Below are 21,476 nucleotides of genomic sequence, written 5' to 3'. Positions count from 1 at the left end.
TTGAAACTGAAAAGAATTTTTGTGTTCCCAACAAGATAGTTGAAATACGGCTTTAACACACACTTATCTCTCAGAACTGAGCATATGGAGAGACGTTCGTTCATCTAGCACAAATGGAACGGGTTCCAAAGAAACATATAGTCTAATTTCTCTGTCTGTTTCCTACTGCCGAGTTGATATTCCTGTAGTTTTCACTGTAAAACCGAGCTGGATTTAGTACCGCCCCATATATATGTATGGAGTGTTGTTTGCAACTGAAAAGAAAATTTGTATTCCTAACAAGCTATGTGAAGTTCAGCTTCACACACACTTATCTCCAGACCTGAGCATATGGAGAGACGTTCATTCATCTTGCACAAAGGGTAAGGTTTGCAGTAGTAAGTTTTACTCTGGATTCTCAGACTTTTATTAGTGCATGTTTGATGTACCTGCAGTTTTCACTGTAAAACCGATTTGGAGCTTTTACCTCCCCATATATATGTATGGAATTTAGTTTGCAACTGAAAAGAAATTTTGTGATCCCTGCAAGCTATGTGAAGGACGGCTTTCACACACACCTGTCTCTCAGAACTGAGCATGTGGAGAGATATTCGTTCATCTAGCACAAAGGGAACGGTTTGCAGGAGAAACTATTACTCTGTTTCTCAGTCTGTTTCCTAGTGCCGGTTTGAATTTACTGCATTTTTCAGTGTAAAACCGATTTGGAGCTAGTAACTACCAATATATATGTATGGAGAGTAGTTTGCAAATGAAAAGCATTTTTTCGTTTCCAACAAGCTATGTGAAGGACGGCATTCACACACACTTATCTCTCAGAATTGAGCATGTGGAGAGAAGTTCGTACATGTAGCACAAAGGGAACGTGTTGCATTAGAAAGTTTTAGTCTGGTTTCTCAGTATGTTTCCTAGTGCCGGTTTGAAGATACTTCAGTTTTCACTTTAAAACAGATTTGGAGTTAGTACAACCCCGTATAAATTTATGGAGTGTAGTTTGCAACTGAAAAGTATTTTTGTGTTCCCAACAAACTAGGTGAAGGACGGCTTTCACACACACTTATCTCTCAGAACGGAGCATGTGGAGAGACGTTCTTTCATCTAGCACAAAGTGAACGGATTGCAGTAGAAAGTTTACTCTGGTTTCTCAGTCTGTTTCCTATTGTGGTTAGAATTTCCTCTAGTTTTCTCTGTAAAACCGATTTCTAGCTAGTACCTCCCCATATATATGTATGGAGTGTAGTTTACAATTGGAAACTAACTTTGTGCTCCCAACAAGTTTTGTAAAGTACGGCTTCCACAAATATATTTCTCTCAGAACTGCGCATGTGGAGAGACGTTCGTTCATCTAGCACAAAGTGAACGTTTTGCAGGAGAAATTTTCCTCTGGTTTCTCAGTCTGTTTCCTAGTGTCGGTAAGAAGTTCCTCCAATTTTCACTGTAGAACAGATTTGGAGCTAGTACATCCCCATATATTTGTATGGATTGTCGTTTGCCACTGAAAAGAAATTTTGTGTTCCCAACAAGTTATGTGAAGGATGGCTTTCACACACACTTATGTCTCAGAACTGAGCATGTGGCATGACGTTCATTCATGTAGCACAGAGGGAACGGTTTGCAGGAGAAACTTTTTGTCTGGTTTCTCAGTCTGTTTCCTAGTGTCGGTTTGATAATCCTGCAGTGTTCACTTTAAATCCGATTTGGAGCTAGTACATACCGTATATATGTATGGAGTGTAGTTTGCAACTGAAAAGAAACTTTGTGTTCCCAACAAGCTTGGTGAAGTTCGGCTTTCACACACACATATCTGTCAGAAATGAGCATGTAGAGAGATGTTCGTTCATCTACCACAAATTAAACGGGTTGCAGGAGAAATTTTATTCTGGTTTCTCAGTCTTTTTTTCTAGTGTCGGTTAGAAGTTCCTCCAGTTTTCACTATAAAACCGATTTGGAGCTAGTACATCCCATATATATTTATGGAGTGTGGTTTGCAACTGAAAATAAAATTTGTATTCCTAACAAGCTAGGTGAATTTCGGCTTCACACACAATTATCTCTAGAACTGAGCATGTGGAGAGACGTCCATTCATCTAGCAATAATGGTACGGTTTGCAGGAGAAATTTTTTCTCTGGATTCTCAGTCTGTTTCCTAGTGCCGGATTGTGGTTACTGCAGTTTTTACTGTAAAACAGATTTGGAGCTTGTACCTCCCCATATATACTTATGGAGTGTAGTTTGCCACTGAAATGAAACTTTGTGTTACCAACAAGCTATGTGAATGACGGCTTTCACAGACACTTATCTCTCAGAACTGAGCATGTGGAGAGACTTTCGTTCATCTAGCACAAAAGGAACGGGTTGCAAGAGAAACTTTTACTCTGATTTCTTAGTATATTTCCTAGTACTGGTTTGAAGATATTGCAGTTTTCACTTTAAGACCGAGTTGGATTAGTACATCCCTGTATATATATTTATGGAGTGTAGTTGGCAAGTGAAAAGAAATTCTGTGTTCCCAACAAGCTATGTGAAGGACGGCTTTCACACACACCTGTCTCTCAGAACTGAGCATGTGGAGAGACATTCTTTCATCAAGCACAAAGTGAAGTATTTGTGGAGAAATTTTACTCTGGTTTCTCAGTCTGTTTCCTAGTGTCGATAAGAAGTTCCTCCAGTTTTCACTGTAGAACCGATTTGGAGCTAGTACATCCCCATATATTTGAATTTAGTGTAGTTTGCTACTGAAAAGAAACTTGTGTTTCCAACAAGCTAGTTGAAGGACGGCTTTCATAAACACTTAACTCTCAGAACTGAGGATGTGGAGAGACGTTCATTCATCTAGCACAAAGGGAACGGTTTGCAGGAGAAATTTTTACTCTGGATTCTCATTCTGTTTCCTAGTGCCTGTTTTATGTTCCTGCATTTTTCACAGTAAAAATGATTTGGAGCTTGTACCTCCCCATATATATGTATGGAGTGTAGTTTGCCACTGAAAAGAAATTTTGTGTTCCCAACAAGTTATATGAAGGACGTCTTTCACACACAATTATCTCTCAGAACTGAGCATGTGGCGAGACGTTCGTTCATGTAGCACATAGGGAACGGTTTGCAGGAGAAACTTTTAGTCTGGTTTCTCAGTCTGTTTCCTAGTGTCGGTTAGAAAATCCTGCAGTTTTCACTTTAAACCCGATTTGGAACCAATACATCCCCGTAAATATGTATAGATTGTAGTTTGCAACTGAAAAGAAACTTTGTGTTCCCAACAAGCTTGGTGAAGGACGGCTTTCACACACACTTATCTCTCAGAACTGAGCATGTGGAGATACTTTCGTTCATCTAGCACAAAGGGAACGGGTTGCAGGGGAAACTTACTCTGGTTTCTTAGTATGTTTCCTAGTACCGGTTTGAAGATACTGCTTTTTTCACTTTAAAACCGAGTTGGAGCTAGTACATCCCTGTATATATATTTATGGCGTGTAGTTGGCAAGTGAAAAGTAATTCTGTCTTCCCAACTAGCTATGTGAAAGACGGCTTTCACACACAATTATCTCTCAAAAATGAGCATGTGGAGAAACGTTCGTTCATCAAGCACCAAGGGAATGGTTAGCAAGAGAAACATATAGTCTGTTTTCTCAGTCTGTTGCTAGTGCCGTGTTGATGTTCCTGTAGTTTTCACTGTAAAACCGAGCTGGAGGTAGAACCTCCCCATATATATCTATGGAGTGTAGTTTGCCACTGAAAAGAAAATTTGTATTCCTAACATGCTATGTGAAGTTCAGCTTCACACACACTTATCTCTAGAAATGAGCATGTGGAGAGACCTACATTCGTCTAGCACAAAGGGTAAGTTTTGCAGGAGTAATTTTTACTCTGGATTCTCTGACTGTTCCTAGTGCCTGTTTGATGTTCCGGCAGTTTTCAGTGTAAAACCGAGTTGGAGCTAGTAACTCCCCATATATATGTATGGAGTGTAGTTTGCATCTGAAAAGTAATTTTGTGTTTCCTACAAGCTATTGGAAGGACGGCTTCCACACACACTTATCTTTCAGAACTGAGCATGTGGAGAGACGTTCGTTCATCTAGCACAAATGGAATGGGATATTGGAGAAATTAATTGTCTGCTTTCTCAGTCTGTTTCCTAGTGCCGATTTGAACACCTGCAGTGTTCACTCTAAAACAGAGATGGAGCTAGTAATTCCTATATATATATATGTATGGAGTGTAGTTTGCAACTGAAAAGAAACTTTGTGTTCCCAACAAGCTAGGTGAAGGACGGCATTCACACATACATATCTCTCAGACCTGAGCATGTGGAGAGATATTCGTTCATCTAGCACAAAATGAATATGTTTCAGGAGACACTTTTACTCTGGTTTCTCAGTCTTTTTCCTATTACCTGTTTGAAGATCCTACAGTTTTCATTTTAAAACCTAGTTGGAACTAGTACATCCCCGAATATATGTATGGATTTTAGTTTGCAGCTGAAAAGAAACTTGGTGTTCCCAACAAGCTATGTGACGTACAGCTTTCACACACAATTATCTCTCAGAACTGAGCATGTGGAGAGACGTTCTTTCATCTAGCACAAATGGAACTTGTTGCAATAGAAACATACAGTCTGATTTCTCTGTCTGTTTCCTAGTGCCGAGTTGATGTTCCTGTAATTTTCACTGTAAAACCGAGCTAGAGATTGAACCTCCCCATATATATGTATGGAGTGTTGTTTGCAACTGAATAGAAAATTTGTATTCCTAATAAGCTATGTGAAGTTCAGCTTCACACACACTTATCTCTAGACCTGAGCATGTGGAGAGACGTTCATTCACCTTGCACAAAGTGTAAGGTTTGCAGTAGTAAGTTTTCTCTGGATTCTCAGACTTTTATTAATGCATGTTAGATGTTCCTGCAGTTTTCACTGTAAAACCGATTTGGAGCTTTACCTCCCCATATATATGTATGGAATTTAGTTTGCAGCTGAAAAGAAATTTTGTGATCCCAGCAAGGTATGTGAAGGACGACTTTCAAACCCATTAATCTCTCAGAACTGAGCATGTGGAGAAACGTTCGTTCATCTAGCACAAAGTGAACGGATTGCAGGGGAAAGTTTTATTCTGGTTTCTCAGTATGTTTCCTAGTTCCGATTTGAAGATACTTCAGTTTTCACTTTAAAACAGATTTGGTGCTAGTATATCCCGGTACAAATTTATGGAGTGTAGTTTGCAACTGAAAAGTATCTTTGTGTTCCCAACAAACTAGGTGAAGGACGTCTTTCACACACACTTATCTCTCAGAACGGAGCATGTGGAGAGACTTTCGTTCATCTAGCTCAAAGTGAACGGATTGCAGGAGAATGTTTACTCTGGTCTCTCAGTCCGTTTCCTATTGTCGGTTAGAAGTTCCTCTAGATTTCACTGTAAAACCGATTTGGAGCTAGTACCTCCCCATATATATGTATGGAGTGTAGTTTACAACCGAAAACAAACTTGGTGTTCCCAACAAGCTATGTGAAGGACGGCTTCCACACTTTTCTCTCAGAACTGAGAATGTGGAGAGACGTTCGTTCATCTAGCACAAATGGAATGGGAAATTGGAGATATTAATTGTCTGCTTTCTCAGTCTGTTTCCTAGTGCCTATTTGAACCCCTGCTGTGTTCACTCTAAAACAGAGATGGAGCTATTACTTCCTACATATATATGTATGGAGTGTAGTTTGCAACTGAAAAGAAACTTTGTGTTCCCAACAAGATAGGTGAAGTACGGCTTACACGTACTTATCACTCAGAAATGAGCATGTGGAGAGACGTTCGTTCATCTAGCACAATGGGAACGGATTGCAGGAAAATAATTTAGTATGGTTTCTCAGACTGTTTGCTAGTTTCGGATTGAAGTTCCGGAAGTTTTCACTGTAACACCGCGTTGGAGCTAGTACAGCCCAGTATATATGTATGGAATTTAGTTTGCAAATTAATAGAAACTTTGTGTTCCCAACAAGCTAGGTTAAGTACGGGTTTCAAACACACTTATCTCTCAGAACTGAGTAAGCAGTGAGACGTTCGTTCATCTAGCATAAAGGGAACGGATTGCAGGAGAAACTTTTACTGTGGTTTCTCAGTTTGTTTCCAAGTGTCGTTTTGAATTTCCTACAGTTTTCCCTGTAATACAGAGTTGTAGCTAGTACTGCCCAATATATATGTATGGATAGCAGTTTGCAAATAAAAAGAAACTTTGTGTTCCCAACAAGATAGGTGAAGTACGGCTTTCAAACTCACTTATCTTTCAGAACTGAGCATGCGGAGAGACATTCGTTCACCAAGCACAAATGGAACGGATTGCTGGAGAAACTATTACTCTGGTTTCTCAGTGTGTTTCCTAGTGCCGGTTTGAATTTCATGCAATTTTCACACTAGAAACGAGTTTGAGCTAATACTTCCCCCTATATATATATGGAGTGTAATTTGCAACTGAAAAGAATCTTTGTGTTTCCAACAAGCTATTTGATGGATGGCTTTCACACACACTTATATCTCAGAAGTGAGCATGTGGAGAGACGTTCGTTCATCTAGCACAAATGGAAGTGTTGCAGTGGAAAATTTACTCTGGTTTCTCAGTCTTTTTCCTAGTGCCGGTTTGAAGTTCTTACAGTTTCCACTGTATAACCGTGTTGGAGAATGTACCACCCCATATATATGTATGGAATATAGTTTGTTACTGAAATAAATTTTATGTTCCCAACAAGCTAGTTGAAGGACGGCATTCACACACACATATGTCTCAGAACTGAGCAATGTGGAGGGACGTTCGTTCACCTAGCACAAAGGGAACGGTTTGCAGGAGAAACATTTAGTCTGGATTCTCAGTCTGTTTCCTAGTGCCGGTTGGAATTTCCTGCAGTTTTCACTGTAAAACCGAATTGGAGCTAGTACCTTCCCATATATATACGTGGAATGAATTACACAACTCTAAAGAAACATTGTGTTCCCAACAAGCTATTTGAAGGACGGCTTTCACACTCATTTATCTCTCATAAATGAGCATGCAGAGAGACGTTTATTTATCTAGGACAAATGGAACGGGATGCAGGTGAAACTATTACAATTGTTTCTCAGTCTGTTCCTTAGTGCCGGTTTCAAGCTCCTGCAGTTTTCACTGTAAAACCGAGTAGGAGCTAGTACCTCCCCATATATACGTAGAGAGTGTAGTTTGCAACTGAAAACAAATTTTGTGTTCTCAACAAGCTAGGTGAAGTACGGATTTCATACACACTTTTCTCTTAGAACTGAGCATGTGGAGAGACGTTCATTCATCTAGCACATAGGGAAAGTTTTGCAGGAAAAACTATTACTCTGGTTTCTCAATCTGTTTCCTAGTGCCGGTTTGTAGTTACTGCAGTTTTCAGTGTAAAACCGAGTTGGTGCTAGTAACTCCCCATATAAGTATGTGGAGTGTAGTTAGAATCTCAAAAGAACCTTTGTGTTCCCAACAAGGTAGGTGAAGCCGGATTTCACACACACTTTTCTCTCCAAACTGAGCATGTGGAGAGACGTTCGTTCATCTAGCACAAAGGGAACGGTTTGCAAGAGAAACATTTATTCGGGTTTCTCAGTCTTTTTCCAAGTGCCAATTTGATGTATTTGCACTTTTCACTGTAAACCCGAGTTGGAGCTATTACATCCACTTATATATGTATGGAGTGTAGTTTGCAACTGAAAAGAAAATTTGAATTTCTAACAAGCAAAGTGAAGTTCGGCTTCACACACACTTATCTCTATATCAGGGCATGTGGAGAGACGTTCATTCAACTAGCACAAAGGGACATGTTTGCAGGAGAAACATTTACTCTGGATTCACAGTCTGTTTCCTAGTACCGGTTTGAAGATCCTCCTTTTTTCACTTTAAAACCGAGTTGGAGCTAGTACATCCCAGTATATATTTATGGAGTGTAGTTTTTAAGTGAAAAGAAATTTTGTGATCCCAGCAAGCTATGTAAAGGACGGCTTTCACACACACTTATCTCTCAGAACTGAGCATGTGGAGAGACGTTCGTTCATCTAGCACAAAGGGAACGGTTTGCAGAAGAAAATTTTCTCTTGATTCTCAGTCTGTTTTCTACTGCCTCTTTTATGTTCCTCCAGTTTTCACAGTAAAATCGATTTTTAGCTTGTACCTCTCCATAAATATTTATGGAGTGTAGTTTGCCACTGAAAAGAAATTTTGTGTTCCCAACAAGCTATGTGAAAGACGGCTTTCACACACACTTATCTCTCAGAATTGAGCATGTGGAGAGACATTCGTTCATGTAGCTGAATGGGAACGGTTTGCAGGAGAATCTTTTATTCTGGCATCTCAGTCTGTTTCCTAGTGCCGGTTTGAACATCCTGCAGTTTTCATTTTAAACCCGAGTTGGAACTAGTACCTCCCCATATATATGTATGGAGTGTAGTTTGCAACTGAAAAGAAATTTTGTGTTCCCAACAAGCTAGGTAAAGGACGGCTTTCACACACACATATCTCTCAGAACTGAGCATGTGGAGAGACGTTCGTTCATCTAGCACAAATTGAACGGTTTGCAGGAGAAAGTTTACTCTGGTTTTCAGTTTGTTTCCTAGTGTCAGTAAGAAGTTCCTCTAGTTTTTACTGTAAAACCGATTTGTAGCTAGTACATCCCCATATATATGTATGGAGTGTAGTTTGCAACTGAAATTTAAATTTGTATTCCTAAAAAGCTAGGTGAATTTCGGCTTCACACACAATTATCTCTAGAACTGAGCATGTGAAAAAACGTTTATTCATCTAAAAAATATGGTAAGGTTTGCAGGAGAAATATTTACTCTGGATTCTCAGTCTGTTTCCTAGTGCCTGTTTTAAGTTCCTGCAGTTTTCACTGTAAAACATATTTGGAGCTTGCACCTCCCCATATATATTTATGGAGTGTAGTTTGCCACTGAAAAGAAATTTTGTGTTCCCCATATGCTATGTGAATGACGGCTTTCACAGAGAATTATCTCTCATAACTGAGCATGTGGAGAGTCGTTCGTTTATCTAGCACAAAGGGAACGAGTTGCAGGAGAAACTTTTACTCTGTTTTCTCAGTCTTTTTCCTAGTACAGGTATGGAGATCCTACAGTTATCACATTAAAACCAAGTTGGAGCTAGTACCTCCCAATATAAATATATGGAGTGTAGATTGCAACTGAAAACAAACTTTGTTTTCCCAACAAGCTAGGTGAATGACGGCTTCCACACACACTAATCTCTCAGAACTGAGCATGTGGAGAGACGTTCGTTCATCTAGCAAAACGGGAACGGGTTGCAAGAGAAACATTTAGTCTGGTTCCTCAGTCTGTTTCCTAGTGCCGAGTTGATGTTCCGGCAGTTTTCACTGTAAAACTGAGCTGGAGGTAGAACATCCTCATATATATGTATGGAGTGTAGTTTGCAACTGAAAAGAAACTTTGTGTTCCCAACAAGCTTGTTGAAGGACCGATTTCACACACAATTATCTCTCAGATCTGAGCATGTGGAGAATCGTTCGTACATGTAGCACAATGGGAACGGTTTGATGAGAAACTTTCAGTCTGGTTTCTCAGTATGATTCCTAGTGCCGGTATGAAGATACTTCAGTTTTCACTTTAAAACCGAGTTGGAGCTAGTACGTCACCGTATCTATTTATGGAGTGTAGTTTGCAACTGAAAAGAAACTTTGTGTTCCAAACAAGCTAGGTGTATCACGGCTTTCACACACACTTATCTCTCAGACCAGAGCATGTGGAGAGATATTCGTTCATTTAGCACAAAAGGAATATATTTCAGGAGAAACTTTTACTCTGGTTTCTCAGTATTTTTCCTAGTACCAGTTTGAAGATCCTACAGTTTTCACTTTAAAACCGACTTAGAGCTAGTACATCCCCGTATATATGTATGGATTTTACTCTGCAGCTGAAAAGAAACTTCCTGTTCCCAACAAGCTATGTGAAGGACGGCTTTCACACACAATTATCTCTCAGAACTGAGCATGTGGAGAGAAATTCGCTCATATAGCACAAATTAAACAGTTTGCAGGAGAAAGTATACTCAGGTTTCTCAGTCTGTTTCATAGTGTCGGTAAGATGTTCCTCCAGATTTCAGTGTAGAACAGATTTGGAACTAGTACATCCCAATATAGATGTATGGAATGTAGTTTGCTACTGAAAAGAAACTTTGTGTTTCCAACAAGCTAGGTGAAGGACGGCTTTCACACACACTTATCTCTCAGAACTGAGCATGTGGAGAGACGTTCGTTCATCTAGCACAAAGGGAACGGTTTGCAAGAGAAACATATAGTCTGGTTTCTCAGTCTCTTTCCTAGTGCCAAGGTGATGTTTTTGCAGTTTTCACTGTAAACCCGATTTGGAGCTATTACATCCACTTATATATGTATGGAGTGTAGTTTGCAATTGAAAAGACAATTGGTATTCCTAACAAGCAAGGTGAATTTCGGCTTCACACACACTTATCTCTAGAACAGAGCATGTGGAGAGACGTTCTTTAATCTAGCACAAATGGAATTGTTTGCAGGAGAAACATTTACTCTGGATTCTCAGTCTTTTCCTTGTACCGGTTTGAAGATCCTACATTTATCACATTAAAACCGAGTTGGAACTAGTACCTACCAATATAAATGTATGGTGTGTAGTTTGCAAGTGAAAACAAACTTTGTGTTCCCAACAAGCTAGGTGAATGACGGCTTCCACACACACTTATCTCTCAGAAATGAGCATGTGGAGAGACGTTCATTCATCTAGCACAAATGGAACGGGTAGCAGGAGAAAATATTACAATGGTTTCTCAGACTTTTTCCTAGATCCGCTTTGGATTTCTTGCATTTTTCACAGTAATATGGTGTTGGAACTTGTACCTCCCCGTATATATTTATGGAGTGTAGTTTGAAACTGAAAAGAATTTTTGTGTTCCCAACAAGCTAGTTGAAAAACGGATTTCACACACACTTATCTCTGAGAACTGAGCATATGGAGAGACGTTCTTTCATCTAGCACATAGGGAACGGGTTGCAGGAGAAACTTTTACTCTGGTTTCTCTGTCTGTTTCCTAGTGCCGAGTTGATGTTCCTGTAGTTTTCACTGTAAAACCGAGCTGGAGGTAGAACCTCCCCATATATATGTATGGAGTGTAGTTTGGAACTAAAAAGAATTTTGTATTCCTAAGAAGCTATGTGAATTTCGGGTTCACACACACTTAACCCTAGAACTGAGCATGTGGAAACACGTTCATTCATCTAGCACAAAGGGAACGGTTTGCAGGAGTAATTTTTACTGTGGATACTCAGACATTTCTTAGTGCCTGTTTGATGTTCCTGCAGTTTTCACTGTAAAACCGATTTGGAGCTTTTACCTCCCCATATATATGTATGGAATTTATTTTGCAACTGAAAAGAAATTTTGTGATCCCAGCAAGCTATGTGAAGGACGGCTTTCACACACCCTTATCTCTCAGAACTGTGCTTGTGGAGAGACGTTCGTTCATCTAGCACAAAGGGAATGGTTTTCAGGAGAAACTATTACTCTTTTTTCTCAGTCTGTTTCCTAGTGCCGGTTTGAACATCCTGCAGTTTTCATTTTAAACCCGAGTTGGAGCTAGTACCTCCCCATATATATGTATGGAGTGTAGTTTGCAACTGAAAAGAAATTTTGTGTTCCCAACAAGCTAGGTAAAGGACGGCTTTCACACACACATATCTCTCAGAACTGAGCATGTGGAGAGACGTTCGTTCAACTAGCACAAATTGAACGGGTTGCAGGAGAAAGTTTACTCTGGTTTTCAGTTTGTTTCCTAGTGTCAGTAAGAAGTTCCTCTAGTTTTTACTGTAAAACCGATTTGTAGCTAGTACATCCCCATATATATGTATGGAGTGTAGTTTGCAACTGAAATTTAAATTTGTATTCCTAAAAAGCTAGGTGAATTTCGGCTTCACACACAATTATCTCTAGAACTGAGCATGTGAAAAAACGTTTATTCATCTAAAAAATATGGTAAGGTTTGCAGGAGAAATATTTACTCTGGATTCTCAGTCTGTTTCCTAGTGCCTGTTTTAAGTTCCTGCAGTTTTCACTGTAAAACATATTTGGAGCTTGCACCTCCCCATATATATTTATGGAGTGTAGTTTGCCACTGAAAAGAAATTTTGTGTTCCCCACATGCTATGTGAATGACGGCTTTCACAGAGAATTATCTCTCATAACTGAGCATGTGGAGAGTCGTTCGTTTATCTAGCACAAAGGGAACGAGTTGCAGGAGAAACTTTTACTCTGTTTTCTCAGTCTTTTTCCTAGTACAGGTATGGAGATCCTACAGTTATCACATTAAAACCAAGTTGGAGCTAGTACCTCCCAATATAAATATATGGAGTGTAGATTGCAACTGAAAACAAACTTTGTTTTCCCAACAAGCTAGGTGAATGACGGCTTCCACACACACTAATCTCTCAGAACTGAGCATGTGGAGAGACGTTCGTTCATCTAGCAAAACGGGAACGGGTTGCAAGAGAAACATTTAGTCTGGTTCCTCAGTCTGTTTCCTAGTGCCGAGTTGATGTTCCGGCAGTTTTCACTGTAAAACTGAGCTGGAGGTAGAACATCCTCATATATATGTATGGAGTGTAGTTTGCAACTGAAAAGAAACTTTGTGTTCCCAACAAGCTTGTTGAAGGACCGATTTCACACACAATTATCTCTCAGATCTGAGCATGTGGAGAATCGTTCGTACATGTAGCACAATGGGAACGGTTTGCATGAGAAACTTTCAGTCTGGTTTCTCAGTATGATTCCTAGTGCCGGTATGAAGATACTTCAGTTTTCACTTTAAAACCGAGTTGGAGCTAGTACGTCACCGTATCTATTTATGGAGTGTAGTTTGCAACTGAAAAGAAACTTTGTGTTCCAAACAAGCTAGGTGTATCACGGCTTTCACACACACTTATCTCTCAGACCAGAGCATGTGGAGAGATATTCGTTCATCTAGCACAAAAGGAATATATTTCAGGAGAAACTTTTACTCTGGTTTCTCAGTATTTTTCCTAGTACCAGTTTGAAGATCCTACAGTTTTCACTTTAAAACCGACTTAGAGCTAGTACATCCCCGTATATATGTATGGATTTTACTCTGCAGCTGAAAAGAAACTTCCTGTTCCCAACAAGCTATGTGAAGGACGGCTTTCACACACCCTTATCTCTCAGAACTGTGCTTGTGGAGAGACGTTCGTTCATCTACCACAAAGGGAACGGTTTGCAGGAGAAACTATTACACTTTTTTCTCAGACTGTTTCCTAGTGCCAGTTTGAAGTTTCTGCAGTTTTCAGTGTAAAACCGCGTTGGAGCTAGTAACTACCCATATATATGTATGTAGTGTATTTTCAAGCTGAAATGAAACTTTGTGTTCCCAACAAGCTTTGTGAAGGATGGCTTTCACACACAATTAACTCTCAGAACTGAGCATGTGGAGAGACATTCGTTCATCTAGCACAAATTGAACTGTTTGCAGGAGAAATTTTACTCTGGTTTCTCAGTCTGTTTCATAGTGTCGATAAGATGTTCCTCCAGTTTGCACTGTAGAACAGATTTGGAGCTAGTACATCCCCATATATAAGTATGGAGTGTAGTTTGCTACTGAAAAGAAACTTTGTGTTTCCAACAATCTAGGTGAAGGACGGCTTTCACACACACTAATCTCTCAGAACTGAGCATTTGGAGATACGTTCGTTCATCTAGCACAAAGGGAACGGGTTGCAAGAGAAACATTTATTCTGGTTTCTCAGTCTCTTTCCTAGTGCCAAGTTGATGTATTTGAAGTTTTCACTGTAAACCCGAGTTGGAGCTATTACATCCACATATATATGTATGGTGTGTAGTTTGCAACTGAAAAGAAAATTTGTATTCCTAACAAGCAAGGTGAAGTTCGGCTTCACACACACTTATCTCTAGAACAGGGCATGTGGAGAGATGTTCATTCACCTAGCACAAAGGGAAATGTTTGCAGGAGAAACTTTTACTCTGGATTCTCAGTCTGTTTCCTAGTACCGGTATGAAGATCCTCCTTTTTTCACTTCAAAACCGAGTTGGAGCTAGTACATCCCCATATATATTTATGGAGTGTAGTTTGCAAGTGAAAAGAAACATTGTGATCCCAGCAAGCTATGTGAAGAACGGCTTTCACACACACTTAACTCTCAGAAATGAGCATGTGGAGAGACGTTCGTTCAACTAGCACAAAAGGAACGGTTTGCAGGAGAAACTATTACTCTGTTTCTCAGTCTGTTTCCTAGTGCCGGTTTGAATTTACTGCAGTTTTCATTGTAAAACCGTGTTGGATCTAATAACTACCCGTATATATGTATGGAGTGTAGTTTGCAACTGAAAAGTAATTTTGTGTTCCCAACAAGCTATATGAAGTATGGCTTTCACACACACTTATCTCTCAGAAATGAGATGTGCAGAGACGTTCGTTCATCTAGCACAAAAGAATATGTTGCAGGTGACACTTTTATTCTGGTTTCTCAGTCTTTTTCCTAGTACCGGTTTGAAGATCCTACAGTTTTCACTTTAAAAACGAGTTGGTGCTAGTATATCCCCGTTTATAGGTATGGATTTTAGTTTGCAGCTGAAAAGATCTTTGTGTTCCCAACAAGCTATGTGAAGGACTGCTTTCACACACAATTAACTCTCAGAACTGAGCGTGTTTAGAGACATTCGTTTATCTAGCACAAAGTGAATTGTTTGCAGGAGAATGTTTACTCTGGTTTCTCAGTCTTTTTCATAGTGTCGGTAATATGTCCCTCCAGTTTTCACTGTAGAAATGATTTGGAGCTAGTTCCTCCCCCATATATATGTATGGAGTTTAGTTTGCAAGTGAAAATAAAATATGTATTCCTAACAAGCTAGTTGAAGTTCGGCTTCACACACACTTATCTCTAGAAATGAGCATGTGGAGAGACGTTCGTTCATCTACCAAAACGGGAACGAGTTGCAAGAGAAACATTTAGTCTGGTTCCTCAGTCTGTTTCCTAGTGCTGAGTTGATGTTCTGGCAGATTTCACTGTAAAAAAGACCTGGAGGTAGAACCTCCCCATATATATGTATGGAGAGTAATATGCAATTGAAAAGAAATTTTGTGTTCCCAACAAGCTTGTTGAAGGACCAAATTCACACACACTTATCTCTCAGATCTGAGCATGTGGAGAGTCGTTCGTACATGTAGCACAAAAGGAACGGTTTGCATGAGAAACTTCAGTCTGGTTTCTCAGCATGTTTCCTAGTGCCGGTATGAAGATACTTCAGTTTTCACTTTAAAAACGAGTTGGAGCTAGTACGTCCCCGTATATATTTTTGGAGTGTAGTTTGCAACTGAAAAGAAACTTTGCGTTCCCAACATTCTAGGTGAAACACGGCTTTCACACACAATTATCTCTCAGACCTGAGCATGTGGAGAGATATTCATTCATCTAGCACAAAAGGAATATATTTCAGGAGACACTTTTACTCTGGTTTCTCAGCATGTTTCCTAGTGCCGGTATGAAGATACTTCAGTTTTCACTTTAAAAACGAGTTGGCGCTAGTACATCCCCGTATATATGTATGGATTTTAGTTTGCAGTTGAAAAGAAACTTTGTGTTCCCAACAAGCTATGTGAAGTACGGCTTTCACACACAATTATCTCTCAGAACTGAGCATGTGGAGAGAAATTCGTTCATGTAGCACAATGTGAACTGTTTGCAGGAGAAAGTTTACTCAGGTTTCTCAGTCTGTTTCATAGTGTCGGTAAGATGTTCCTCCAGTTTTCAGTGTAGAACAGATTTGGAGCTAGTACATCACAATTTATATGTATGGAGTGTATTTTGCTACTGAAAAGTAACTTTTTGTTTCCAACAAGCTAGGTGAAAGACGGCTTTCACACACACTTATCTCTCAGAACTGAGCATGTGGAGAGACGTTCGTTCATCTAGCACAAATGGAACGGGTAGCAGGAGAAAATATTACAATGGTTTCTCAGACTTTTTCCTAGTTCCGGTTTGAATTTCTTGCAGTTTTCACGGTAAAATGGTTTTGGAACTTGTGCCTCCCCGTATATATGTATGGAGTGTAGTTTGAAACTGAAAAGAATTTTTGTGTTCCCAACAAGCTAGTTGAAAAACGGATTTCACACACACTTATCTCTGAGAAATGAGCATATGGAGAGACATTCTTTCACCTATCACAAAGGGAAGGGGTTGCAGGAGAAACTTTTTCTCTGGTTTCTCTGTCTGTTTCCTAGTGCCAAGTTGATGTATTTGCAGTTATCACTGTAAACCCGAGTTGGAGCTATTACATCCACATATATATGTATGGAGTGTAGTTTGCAACTGAAAAGAAAATTTGTATTCCTAACAAGCAAGGTGAAGTTCGGTTTCACACACACTTATGTCTAGAACACGGCATGTGGAGAGACGTTCATTCATCTAGCCCAAAGGGAAATGTTTGCAGGAGAAACATTTACTCTGGATTCTCAGTCTGTTTCCTAGTACCGGTTGGAAGATCCTCTTTTTTCCACTTTAAAACCGAGTTGGAGCTAGTACATCCCGTATATATTTATGGAGTGTAGTTTGCAATTGAAAAGAAATTTTGTGATCCCAGCTAGCTATGTGAAGGACGGCTTTCACACACACTTATCTCTCAGAACTGAGCATGTGGAGAGACGTTCGTTCATCTAGCACAAATGGAACGGTTTGCAGGAGAAACTATTACTCTGTTTCTCAGTCTGTTTCCTAGTGTCGGGTTGAAGTTACTGCAGTTTTCAGTGTAAAACCGAGTTGGAGCTAGTAACTACCCGTATATATGTATGGAGTGTAGTTTGCAACTGAAAAGTAATTTTGTGTTCCCAACAAGCTATGTGAAGGATGGCTTTCACACACACTTATCTCTCAGAACTGAGCATGTGGAGAGACGTTCGTTCATCTTGCACAAAATGAATATGTTGCAGGAGACAGCATTGCTCTGGTTTCTCAGTCTTTTTGCTATTACCGTTTTGAAGATCCTACAGTTTTCACTTTAAAAACGAGTTGGAGCTAGTGCATCCCCGTATATATGTATGGATTTTAGTTTGCAGATGAAAAGAAACTTTGTGTTCCCAACAAGTTATGTGAAGGACTGCTTTCACACACAATTATCTCTCAGAACAGAGCATGTGGAGAGACATTCGTTTATCTAGCAAAAAGTGAACTGTTTGCAGGAGAATGTTTACTCTGGTTTCTCAGTCTGTTTCATAGTGTCGGTAAGAAGTTCCTCCAGTTTTCAATGTAGAAATGATTTGGATCTCGTACCTCCCCATATATATAAATGGAGTGTAGTTTGCATGTGAAAATAAAATTTGTATTCCTAACAAGCTAGGTGAAGTTCAGCTTCACACACACATATCTCTAGAACTGAGCATGTGGAGAGACGTTTGTTCATCTAGCACAAAGGGAAGGTTTGCAGGAGCAAACTTTACTCTGGATTCTCATTCTGTTTCCTAGTGCCGGTTGAATTTCCTGCAGTTTTCACAGTAAAACCGAGTTGGAACTAGTAATTCCTCATATATATGTATGGAGTGTAGTTTGCAAGTGAAAACAAACATTGTGTTCCCAACAAGCTAGGTGAAGGACGGCTTCCACACACACTTATCTCTCAGAAACGAGCATGAGGAGAGACGTTCTTTCATCTAGCACAAAGGGAACGGGTTGCAGGAGAAACTTTTACTCTGGTTTCTCAGCCTGTTTCCTAGGACCGGGTTGAAGTTACTGAAATTTTCACTGTAAAACCGAGTTGGATCCTGTACCTCCCCATAGATGTGGATGGGTATAGTTTGCAAATGAAAAGAAAATTTTTGTTCCCAACAAGTTAGGTGAAATTCGGCTTCACACACACTTATCTCAAGAATTGAGCAATGGAGAGATGTTCATTCATCTGTCACAAAGGGAACGGTTTGCAGCAGAAACTTTTACTCTGTTTTCTCAGTCCATTTCCTAGTACCGGTTTGAAGATCCTACAATTTTCACTTTAAAACCAACTTGGAGCTAGTACTTCCCAATATAAATGTATGGAGGGCTGTTTGCCACTGAAAGCAAACTTTGTGTTCCCAACAAGCTAGGTGAATGACGGCTTCCACACACACTTATCTCTCAGAAATGAGCATGTGGAGAGACGTTCGTTGTTCTAGCACAAATGGATCGGGTAGCAGGAGAAACTTTTACAAAGCATTCTCAGTGTGTTTCCTAGTTCCGGATTGAATTTCTTGCAGTTTTCACGGTAAAATGGTGTTGGAGCTTGTACCTCCCCTTATATACGTATGGAGAGTAGTTTGATACTGAAAAGAATATCTGTGTTCCCAACAAGCTAGTTGAAAGACGGCTTTCACACACATTTATCTCTCAGAACTGACCATATGGAGAGACGTTCGTTCATGTAGTACAGAAGGAACGGTTTGCAGGAGAAACTATTAGTCTGTTTCTCAGTCTGTTTCCTAGTGCCGGTTTGAAGATCCTGCAGTTTTCACTTTAAACCCGAGTTGGAGCTAGTACATCCCCGTATATTTGTATGGAGTGTAGTTTGCAACTGAAAACAATCTTTGTGTTCCCAACAATCTAGGTGAAGTACAGCTATCACACACACATATCTCTCAGAACTGGGCATGTGGAGAGACTTTCGTTCATCTATCACAAAGGGAAAGGGTTGCAAGAGAAACATTTAGTCTGGTTTCTCAGTCTGTTTCCCAGTGCCGAGTTGAAGTTCCTGCAGTTTTCACTGTAAACCGGGTTGGATGTAGAACCTCCCCATATATATGTATGGAGTGTAGATTGCAACTGAAAAGAAAATTTGTATTCCTAACAAGCTATGTGAAGTTCAGCTTCACACACACTTATCTCTAAATCTGAGCATGTGGAGAGACGTTCATTCATCTAGCACAAATGGTACGGTTTGTAGGAGTAATTTTTACCCTGGATGCTCAGACTGTTCCTAGTGCCTGTTTGATGTTCATGCCGTTTTCACAGTAAAACAGATTTGGAGCTTGTACCTCCCCATATATATGTATGGAATTTAGTTTGCAACTGAAAAGAAATTTTGTGATCAGAACAAACTATGTGAAGGACTGCTTTCACACACACTTATCTCTCAGAAATGAGCATATGAAGAGACGTTCGTTCATCTAGTACAAAGGGAATGGTTTGCAGGAGAAATTATTTCTCTGGTTTCTCAGTGTGTTTCCTAGTGCCGGGTGAAGTTACTGCAGTTTTCAATGTAAAATCGAATTGGAGCTATTAACTCCCCATATATATATATGGAGTGTAGTTTGCAACTGAAAAGAAATTTTGTGTTCCCACCAAGCTATGTGAAGGACGGCTTTCACTCACACTTATCTCACAGAAACGAGCATGAGGAGAGACGTTCTTTCATCTAGCACAAAGGGAACGGGTTGCAGGAGAAACTTTTACTCTGGTTTCTCAGCCTGTTTCCTAGGACCGGGTTGAAGTTACTGAAATTTTCACTGTAAAACCGAGTTGGATCCTGTACCTCCCCATAGATGTGGATGGGTATAGTTTGCAAATGAAAAGAAAATTTTTGTTCCCAACAAGTTAGGTGAAATTCGGCTTCACACACACTTATCTCAAGAATTGAGCAATGGAGAGATGTTCATTCATCTATCACAAAGGGAACGGTTTGCAGTAGAAACTTTTACTCTGTTTTCTCAGTCCATTTCCTAGTACCGGTTTGAAGATCCTACAATTTTCACTTTAAAACCAACTTGGAGCTAGTACTTCCCAATATAAATGTATGGAGGGCTGTTTGCCACTGAAAGCAAACTTTGTGTTCCCAACAAGCTAGGTGAATGACGGCTTCCACACACACTTATCTCTCAGAAATGAGCATGTGGAGAGACGTTCGTTGTTCTAGCACAAATGGATCGGGTAGCAGGAGAAACTTTTACAAAGCATTCTCAGTGTGTTTCCTAGTTCCGGATTGAATTTCTTGCAGTTTTCACGGTAAAATGGTGTTGGAGCTTGTACCTCCCCTTATATACGTATGGAGAGTAGTTTGATACTGAAAAGAATATCTGTGTTCCCAACAAGCTAGTTGAAAGACGGCTTTCACACACATTTATCTCTCAGAACTGACCATATGGAGAGACGTTCGTTCATGTAGTACAGAAGGAACGGTTTGCAGGAGAAACTATTAGTCTGTTTCTCAGTCTGTTTCCTAGTGCCGGTTTGAAGATCCTGCAGTTTTCACTTTAAACCCGAGTTGGAGCTAGTACATCCCCGTATATTTGTATGGAGTGTAGTTTGCAACTGAAAACAATCTTTGTGTTCCCAACAATCTAGGTGAAGTACAGCTATCACACACACATATCTCTCAGAACTGGGCATGTGGAGAGACTTTCGTTCATCTATCAAAAAGGGAAAGGGTTGCAAGAGAAACATTTAGTCTGGTTTCTCAGTCTGTTTCCCAGTGCCGAGTTGAAGTTCCTGCAGTTTTCACTGTAAACCGGGTTGGATGTAGAACCTCCCCATATATATGTATGGAGTGTAGATTGCAACTGAAAAGAAAATTTGTATTCCTAACAAGCTATGTGAAGTTCAGCTTCACACACACTTATCTCTAAATCTGAGCATGTGGAGAGACGTTCATTCATCTAGCACAAATGGTACGGTTTGTAGGAGTAATTTTTACCCTGGATGCTCAGACTGTTCCTAGTGCCTGTTTGATGTTCATGCCGTTTTCACAGTAAAACAGATTTGGAGCTTGTACCTCCCCATATATATGTATGGAATTTAGTTTGCAACTGAAAAGAAATTTTGTGATCAGAACAAACTATGTGAAGGACTGCTTTCACACACACTTATCTCTCAGAAATGAGCATATGAAGAGACGTTCGTTCATCTAGTACAAAGGGAATGGTTTGCAGGAGAAATTATTTCTCTGGTTTCTCAGTGTGTTTCCTAGTGCCGGGTGAAGTTACTGCAGTTTTCAATGTAAAATCGAATTGGAGCTATTAACTCCCCATATATATATATGGAGTGTAGTTTGCAACTGAAAAGAAATTTTGTGTTCCCACCAAGCTATGTGAAGGACGGCTTTCACTCACACTTATCTCACAGAACTCAGCATGTGGAGAGACGTTCGTACATGTAGCAAAAATGGAACGGGTTGCAGGAGAAACTTTTAGTCTGGGTTCTCAGTATGTTTCCTAGTGCCGGTTTTAAGATACTGCAGTTTTCACTTTAAAACGGAGTTGGAGCAAGTACATCCCCGTATATATGTATGGAGTGTAGTTTGCAAGTGAAAAGAAATTTTGTGTTCCCAACAAGTTATGTTAAAGACGGCTTTCACACACAATTACCTTTAAGAAATGAGCATGTGGAGAGACATTCGTTCATCTAGTACAAATGGAACATTTTGCAGGAGAAACTTTTTTCTGGTTTCTCA

Source organism: Camelus bactrianus, chromosome 28, assembly GCF_048773025.1.
Source record: "Camelus bactrianus isolate YW-2024 breed Bactrian camel chromosome 28, ASM4877302v1, whole genome shotgun sequence".
Classification (NCBI taxonomy): Eukaryota; Metazoa; Chordata; class Mammalia; order Artiodactyla; family Camelidae; genus Camelus; species Camelus bactrianus.
This window is presented reverse-complemented; position numbering follows the sequence as displayed.